The sequence below is a fragment of the Salvelinus fontinalis genome, chromosome 5 (assembly GCF_029448725.1).
Source record: "Salvelinus fontinalis isolate EN_2023a chromosome 5, ASM2944872v1, whole genome shotgun sequence".
NCBI classification, from domain to species: Eukaryota; Metazoa; Chordata; class Actinopteri; order Salmoniformes; family Salmonidae; genus Salvelinus; species Salvelinus fontinalis.
Genome location: NC_074669.1, coordinates 46,574,854 through 46,584,381, shown reverse-complemented (window position 1 = coordinate 46,584,381; position 9,528 = coordinate 46,574,854). Strand labels below are relative to the sequence as shown.

Below are 9,528 nucleotides of genomic sequence, written 5' to 3'. Positions count from 1 at the left end.
GCTATTCTGGACTCCAATAGTCTTGCTACTTGGCAGCTCCTGAACACTGTACCTGCTAGCAGTGCTTAGCCTTTTTTTACTGGTGAAAGAAAATAAAAAATAACTGACGAATTACATAATTATTTTGAGTTTCATTACTCACGCAACATTCTTCCCTTCAAGCAATGTCCGTTAAAGAAGTTTAATCACCTCGTCGCCACTGTAATATTTATGTTGTGGAGAAATGACCAGGCAGGAGACGGGAGTACAGTTAGTTTTCGTTTAGTCAAAACCTCTCGTGCTCTACAGTTCCCGGGCACACTAGTGCGCATGTGCATTTCCTATTAGGTGTAGTAACGTAACACTGTCGTAATACATCACTGCTTAGTAACAGCATAGTAACTAATATAAACAGATGTAGATCCCAGATACTACAGTGTAGTTGCTGTATTCGGCAGTGATTTGGATCTCACGCTAGGCCAGAGTGAGTGCATTCTATCTAGCCGCCTTCAGAATGTAGTCTCGGTCAGGGAATAGGAGCGCCTGGAAAATCAAGGTTTGGGATCTGGCTGAATTGCCAATGTGCCGACCTATGCCTTGATCTCTCATCACTTCGATTTTGGTTCCAGCCAGCTCTGGAAACCACTCTGGAAGTGATCTCTTGATGAACGCTGTGCGTTCTGTCCCTCAGTATTTTTCTACATATTGGCTATTCTCACGCAGTGGCGATTATAGAATGTAAATCTTGGTCGGGAAAACTCAAAAAAAGGTTTTAGATGCATGCCATCAAAGCCACTACACAACACAACACTAAACAATACATTAATTGGACTATAACGGTGACAAACGGTGCCCACAAACTGTTATGGCCTACATATAGCTGTCCCAACAGCAGAGTCCAAACACCTTATCACTGTTACACCTGGCTATCAGCGGACCCTTGTTTGTAAGCGAAACAGTTAATTCGTCCTCATCTACTGCATAGCTGATATGGCTGACTTGTTTAAACAAATGTGGTTTCTATTCAGATGTACAAATATGGCATAATAAGAGGCAATGCGTAATTTAAATTAAGTAATTAATGATCGCGCTAGGACGGATGTAGTCAATATAACTATTTGTTCAGCACTTTTGAAATGTACAGCAACAGAATTCAGAACTTGGGCCTTTCTTACAGTATTCTCCCTGTACACCAAGTCAAAACTGTAGGATAAATAAAGGGAGAATATACAGTGCATCCAGAAAGTATTCCACATTTTGCTACGTTACAGCCTTATTAAAAAAATGTATCATTATTTTCACCTCATCAATCTACACACAGTACCCCATAATAACAAAGCAAAAACAGGTTTTTAGATTTGTTTTGCACAAAAAAAAAAAAACGAAATACCTTATTTACATAAACATTCAGACCCTTTGTTTTGAGACTCAAAATTGATCTCAGGTTCATCCTGTTTTCATTGATCATCCTTGAGATGTTTCTACAACTTGATTGGAGTCCACCTGTGGTATATTCATTTGATTGGACATGATTTGGAAGGTTCCACAGTTGACAGTGCATGTCAGTGCAAAAACCAAGCCATGAGGTCGAAGAAATTATCCGTAGAGCTCCGAGATAGGATCGTGTCGAGGCACAGATCTGGGGAAGGGTACCAAAAAATGTCTGCAGCATTGAAGGTCCCCAAGAACACAGTGACCTCCATCATTCTTAAATGGAAGAAGTTTGGAACCACCAAGACTCTTCCTGGAGCTGGCTGTTCGGCCAAACTGAGCAATCGGGGGAGAAGGGCCTGGGTCAGAGAAGTGACCAAGAACCCGATGTTGACTCTGACAGAGCTCCAGAGTTCCTCTGTGGAGATGGGAGAACCTTCCAGAAAGACAACCATCTCTGCAGCACTCCACCAATCAGGCCTTTATGGTAGAGTGGCCAGACGGAAGCCACTCCTCAGTAAAAGGCACATGACAGCCCGCTTGGTGTTTGCCAAAAGGCACCTAAAGGACTCTCAGACCATGAGAAACAAGATTCTCTGGTCTGATGAATCCAAGATTGAACTCTTTGGTCTGAATGCCAAGCGTCACGTCTGGAGGAAACCTGGCACGGTGAAGCATTGTGGTGGCAGCATCATGCTATGGGGATGTTTTTCAGCAGCATGGACTGGGAGACTAGTCAGGACAGAGGGAAAGATGAACAGAGCAAAGTACAGAGAGCTCCTTGATGAAAACCTGCTCCAGAGTGCTCATGACCTCAGACGGTGGTGAAGGTTCACCTTCCAACAGACCTTGAGCAAACAGCCAAAACAATGATAGATTTTCTTCGGGACAAGTCTCTGAATGTCCTTGAGTGGTCCAGCCAGAGTCTGGACTTGAACCCAATCTAATATCTCTGGAGAGACCTGGAAATAGCTGTAGAGTGTCGCTTAAAATCCAACCTGACAGACCTAGAGAGGAGCTGCGGAGAAGTATGGGAGAAATCTACAAATACAGGCGTCCCAAGCATGCAGTGTCATACCGAAGAATACTTTAGGCTGTAATCGCTCCCAAACGTGCTTCAACAAAGTACTAAGTAAAGGGTCTAAATACTTATGTAAATGTGATATTTCAGTCATTTTCTTTTTTGCTAAAATTTATAAAAACCTGTTTTTGCTTTGTCATTATGCGGTATTGTGTATTGATTGGTGAGAAGAAAAAAACTTTTGAATCCATTCTAGAATAAGGCTGTAATGTAACAAAATGTGGAGAAAGTCAAGGGGTCTGAATACTTTCCGAATGCACTGTAAGGGAACAATGAAAGCTCTAACAATATTCGATGATGACATTTCTCTAAAGTAGGCTATAGGCTACATGTTCACCATCAAGTCAGAACTGTAGACTAAGTGCGTGCTCAGTCCCCTCCTGTTCATCCATGACTGCATGGCTCCAACTCAATCATCAAGTATGCAGGCGACGCAACAGTAGAACAGGCTATATTACCAACAATGATGAGACAGCCTACATGGAGGAGGTGAGGGCCCCGGTGGAGTGGTGCCAGGAAAATAACCTGTCCTTCAACGTCAACAAAACAAAGGAGCTGATCGTGGACGTCTGGAAACAGCAGAAGGAGCACACATCTACCCACATCGATGGGACCCCAGTGGAGAAGGTGGAAACCTTCAAGTTCCTCGGCATACACATCACTGACAATCTGAAATGGTCCACCCACACAGACATTGTGGTGAAGAAGGCGCAACTTCACCTCTTCAACCTCAGGAGACTGAAGAAATTTGGCTTGTCACCTAAAACCATCACAAACTTTTACAGATGCACAATTGAGAGCATCCTGTCGGGCTGTATCACCACCTGATATAACAATTGCGCCGCCCGCAACTGCAGGGCTATCCAGAGGGTGGTACGGTCTGCCCAACGCATCACGAGGGCACACTGCCTTCCCTCCAGGACACCTACAGCACCCGATGTCACAGGAAGGCCAAAAAGATCATCAAGGTCATCAACCACCCGAGCCACGGCCTGTTCACTTCGCTATCATCCAGAAGGCATATTTTCCGCTAGATTGTCGACTTGATTCATAATGATGACTGCTAGCATACTAGCTAAGATTTTGAAAGTATGATGTTGACATGATCAGACCAATCAAAGCTACGGTAGAAATAACGTGATTTGACATCATTTTATCTGTGGCCAATGACCTTGAGCCTTCTTGGACGGGCACTTCTAATGTACATCTATGTTGGCACCCAGGGGGCTTGAATTTTAGATCTCTACCCGTAGATTTTGCGGTGAAGTAGCGTCCCCGTGAGTGACAGAACACTGAGCCAATCACAGTGCAACTAGAGAACGTTACCAACCCATATGCTCTGTATTTTCCGCTGGCTGCCCTACCACCACAGAAAGCACTAAGCTAGGCTGAAACACCTGCATTTTGGAACTGCCTTACTCAAGCAAAAAAGAGACCATGTTTGTATGCTGCTTTATTAACTCAATGTTGTTATTTTTTACATTGTTTGCAAACTGACACGTGACACGTATTAATGGCAAAATAACATGCAAAACAGGCATCAACAACAGCTAAATACAGTTGAAGTCGGAAGTTTACATACATCTTAGCCAAATATATTTAAACTCAGTTTTTCGTCATTCCTGACATTTAATCCTTGTAAAAATTCCCTGTCTTAGGTCAGTTAGGATCGCCACTTTATTTTAAGAATGTGAAATGTCAGAATAATAGTATAGATAATTATTTATTTCAGCTTTAAATTTCTTTCATCACATTCCCAGTGAGTCAGAAGTTTACATGCACTCAATTAGTATTTGGTAGCATTGCCTTTAAATTGTTCAACTTGGGTCAAACATTTCGGGTAGCCATCCACAAGCGTCCCACAATAAGTTGGGTGAATTTTGGCCCATTCCTCCTGACAGAGCTGGTGTAACTGAGTCAGGTTTGTAGGCCTCCTTGCTCACACACGCTTATTCAGTTCTGCCCACAAATGTTCTATAGGATTGAGGTCAGGGCTTTGTGATGGCCACTCCAATACCTTGATTTTATTGTCCTTAAGCCATTTTGCCACAACTTTGGAAGTATGCTTGGGGTCATTGTCCATTTGGAAGACCCATTTGTGACCAAGCTTTAACTTCCTGACTGAGGTCTTGAGATGTTGCTTCAATATATCCACATAATTTCCCTTCCTCATGATGCCCACAACATGATGCTGCCATCACCGTGCTTCACAGTTGGGACAGTGTTCTTCAGCTTGCAAGCCTCCCCCTTTTTTCTCCAAACATAACAATGGTCATTATGGCCAAACAGTTCTATTTTTGTTTCATCAGACCAGAGAACATTTCTCCAGAAAGTACGATCTTTGTCCCCATGTGCAGTTGAACGTTGAACGTTCTATGAACGTTTGAACATCTTGGCCATGTACTGTTAGAATCTCCACCCAGCACAGCCAGAAGAGGACTGGCCACTCCTCAAAGCCTGGTTCCTCTCTAGGTTTCTTCCTAGGTTCCTGCCGTTCTACAGAGTTTTTCCTAGCCACCGGGCTTCTACATCTGCATTGCTTGCTGTTTGGGGTTTTAGGCTGGGTTTCTGTATAGCACTTTGTGACATCGGCTGATTTAAAAAGGGCTTTATAAATACATTTGATTGATGTTCTATTAACATTATATTTCCATGGAAATACATGGGTAGCCATGAGAAAGACACCCCCCCCCCACCCCAATAGTGATCGAGGATCGCTATAGGGCGCAATAGAGCGATGTAGGCTTGTACACAATCGCCCAACCTTAACACACACACACTCTCTCTGTGTTGTTACAGTAGGCTAATGTATGTCAATGGTTTTAGGAAGAGTAGTAACATCAGCCAGGATTTAGGCTAGCAACTGCTTAGCCAGTTGTAGCTCAATCTTGGGTACAATGATCACGTTCCCGCACTGAATGACTATGTGGAGGCTCATAGATTTAACGTTACGTTAGCCTACATGATACACCAGTAAAGTAATAAAATATAAAGCTGTCTGCTATATTAGCCACGACTTACCGTTCTTTGTGCAGCTTCAAATGTCGAACAAAGTTGGAAATTGTTGCACCTCCGTCTGTAATTTTCATCCCGCATGTTTTGCAAGTTGCAATCCGTTTTTTGTTGATACAGTGTCGTCTTTAAAAACCCGAAAAAATAATAATTTTGAGTATCATCTTTCCAAGGGCTCCATCTGAATTCACCCGTCGACGTTCCTCTGCACTGCCACACACAACTTTTTCTCAGCTGGCACAATTTGATTGGCTGCTGTCCGGTTCAAAATGTAATCCGTTAAATGAAGAGTTGATGCGCTGCACACTTTTTTAATAGCAATTTTTTAAATATTTGGGCTTAGGGAGGGTATCAAGTCGAGTCATAAGGCTCAAGTCCAAGTCAAGTCACGAGTCATTGGTGTTAAAGTCAAAGTCGAGTTGCAAGTCATCATATTTGTGACTCAAGTCTGACTCGAGTCCAAGTCATGTGACTAGAGTCCACATCTCTGGTTCTTGGGCATCACAGGAGGTTGCTGATGGGAGGATGGCTCATAATAATGGCTGGAACAGAGAAAATTGAATGGAATCAAACAAATGGAAACCATGTGTTTAATGTATTTGATACCATTCCCCTTATTCCGCTCCAGCCATTACCACAAGCTTGTCCTCCCCAATTAAGGTGCTACCAACCGCCTGTGTTAGGCATTGTCTTGGGCCATTTGCTATGCAGCCAGAGGTGACATACACCCACAGTTTTTGCGTTTGCCACCCAATTGCTTTGTTTTTAAAAGACATATAGCTGTTAGAGAACAAAGAGGCTTGTGCTATGTAAATCTCAGTTTCGTTATATAATGTTTGTTAGAATTTTTGCACAATGTTGAACCGAGAGCGTGTCTTACGGCTCTTATACCATGGGCTAGAGGGCAATTTCAAACTTAGTTTACTGGAGCCCTTACACTCAGTCTCATTCTGTTTATGCACCTGACGAGTGATTCATTTCCTGGCATGTTGTTTATGGCGGCAGCTGCCATGTGACCAGATCTGCTAATCATCTTCATGCTGCTTTTTACTGGACAACCCTAGGACAATTCTCACTAATACACGAGGACCACTGTTTTGAAATAACCAACCTGGACATCTGACGAATCACATGTCCATTAACAGTTTAAAAAACACAACTATTAAAACAGTACCTTTTGGTCCAAGCCCAGTCCTCACAACTACCTCTCACAGCAGTACCCATCCTTATTTTTTATAATTTTACTCTTCACTCTCTCTTCATGTCTTACCTTTCTGTTTGTTTTTCATGTAATACCTTGTTAATCAATTTTCTGTATTCATTATTTAGTTTGATCTTGAGTTTATTCCCCTCTCCCTGCACTGTAATGTTTGATCTTTTTTATGTATGACGTTTTCTTTTATATGTGCTAAATAAATAAACTAACTAAACTTTGTGAGTTTTAAGTCATTGCAATGCTTGTTCTTTGGAATGCTTCCCTGGAGTCTACACTTGCATGGCCCACTACATGGACTTCATCCAGCAGACAATTCACTCCAACACCCAGGCTCCTGCTGAGCTCTAGGTTGCCCTGAAACTCTGTCTGTTTATCACAGCCTTCAAATAGGTTTTGGATTTTCAACCGTCAATAATATATCATAAGGATAGAAGGTTAACATACTCATACAATTCTTCAATAGAATTCCAAGTTAATGGTTTTTATGAGAAATAAAATAAGAGGAGACAATGGACAGCCTTGCCTGGTTCGTCTGTATAGTGGATAAATACATTAACTATGGTTGTAAACTACCCTTAAGGAATAACCACATGCTTTTTTATGTGAAAAATCCCGATTTCACATGTGAACTCATGTGAAAAAATTGTCATTATGCTACACACACACACACAGTGCTTTTAACATACAGTGTTTCCAACTTACATAGCTGACACATATACATGACTACATTGTGTATGTTTATTGATACAGTAATTATTATTCAACTTGTCCTCATCAGGGATTGGAACTCAGAACTTCATAGTTCATGGCATTCCGATATTTTTGCTACGCCATTATGTCTGTGTCAATAACTGATTTCCATTGTTTTCCAACACTTTGGACTTCGAAGGTGAATCTCAGCTTTGTTATAAATACACAAAAAAAGTGATTATATTTATCCTAGTTATTCAGGAGTAACATTGAAACAGAATAACATGCCCCACCAACATTAGATAACTATACAGAAAACCCATGCCCCATATACATAACATTCTGTTGGTTGCAAGAATTTTGTATAATAATTTAAATTGAAAAAAAAAAGGTTTTGAATTAAGCATTGTTTTGTGTATCAGTTCATAAACCATGTTTTTCTTGCAACCTGTACGGCGCCGCTGTCAACATTTATATTATATTTGTCGAAAATATTTTTTGTAAATGTTGGCCAGACAAATAAGTTCCTTATCTTCTTCCACTTGCCTCCCTCCATTTTCGCAGTAATGCTACAATAAGTTTGTTGTAATTCTTGATAGCACAAACATTTCCATATATTTTTGTTAACTGCACGTGTGATATAACTCCACCATTCCGAATATCGTTAACAAAGATAATTCCCTAAAATTAAAATAAATCCATAAAGATTTTTTTATTTGTATCAATTAGTATATTTGATTTTAACAATAATATTTGTTGTAATATTTGTTCTGTCTTTTCTGGGGGATGAAACTGGAATTGCAACCTTTATGTTTTATAAAGGCCGATATTTTGAAAATGGTTCCATTTTCAATTAACCAAAAGTGAGAGGTTGTAATCTGGATAAAGGGAAAAAGGCAAGGAGTGAGCCATTCTTACTAATCTACTGGATAACCAGTTGATGTTATGCCCAGGTGCTGCTAGCTTTTCTTCATCCCCCTATTCTTGTTCTCCTCCCACTCTCTCTCCTTTATTTTTTGTACTCTAGATCCCTTACTTTATCTTTTAATCCAATGTTTACCCTCTCTGTCCCCCTCTCCCGCTCTCTCGGTCACTCTCTCATGCTCTCCAGGACCGTTGCTAGCCGATAAGATCCTGCAGCAGCTGAGAGTGCCCCTCATTAAGTAGTGTGCTTGCCTGGAAGCGTATCCTGTTCTCACCTCCGACATGTGTGCTGGGTTCTGGGAGGGTGGAAAGGACACCTGTCAGGTACTGCATCACTTTAAGGAAAACACACAGTCTACTTGTAGTTTATCTTGTCCACTTTTCAGGGGGACTCTGGTGCGCTTTTGGTATGTCTCTCTGCTGGTCAGTTTGTCCAGGTGGGAATCACGAGTTTCAGGAAAAGCTGCGGTGGAGAAGTCATCCCTGGAGTCTACACCCGGGTGGCCCGCTACATGGTTTTCATCCAGGAGATTATTAACTCCGACACCAGGCTTCTGCTGAGGCCTAGGTCAACCTGAATGTTTATAATAGGGCAGTAGTCCATTCCTCTTTTTATATTCTTCTTTATCTCAGCTGAACCAAAATCTCTGTGACTTGTGTAGCTCAAAGAAGTTACTGAGTCATGATATCGGGACTATTGACTTGGATTTACAGTGCCAGGTAAACAAAACCAACATATGATCGCTGTCATACCGTGTTCATAGACTGATTACAGGGTAAGGAAACCAATATGTAATTTTGGAATTTGGGTGAACTATCCCTTTAAATCATGCATGATGTCCTTTTAAAGGCCGCATATTGGTACTGATTGTGAGTGTGACTTCTTGACTGTGACTATTCATACTGCAATAATTATTTAGTCAACTCTGAAAGAATCAACCTGTGTGTGAGTCTGTTGTTTTAACTGCTGTCAGTGTGAGGCTGATATTTTGTGACTGTTCAAATGTGTCATTCATCGCCGGTCAGTTGGCATCTACAATATTACTGTATTCCTTAGACGAATGTGCATCGTTCTTTTTCATGTTTTTATAGCTACAGCATGACATGCTGTGAATCCCCAAGCATTTTCTGACCCTGCTGTCACATATAATGGTAGTTACACCCCCACCTAGCAGTCTCTTTAGAGCAGGCAGTC

The 9,528-nt window shown here is 41.4% G+C and overlaps 1 pseudogene; it reads left to right on the top strand.

The window, feature by feature from the left end:
* The first annotated feature begins 8,349 nt into the window (after positions 1 to 8,349).
* On the top strand, positions 8,350 to 9,014 carry LOC129856101 (serine protease 33-like; annotated as a pseudogene).
* Positions 9,015 to 9,528: the final 514 nt, after the last annotated feature.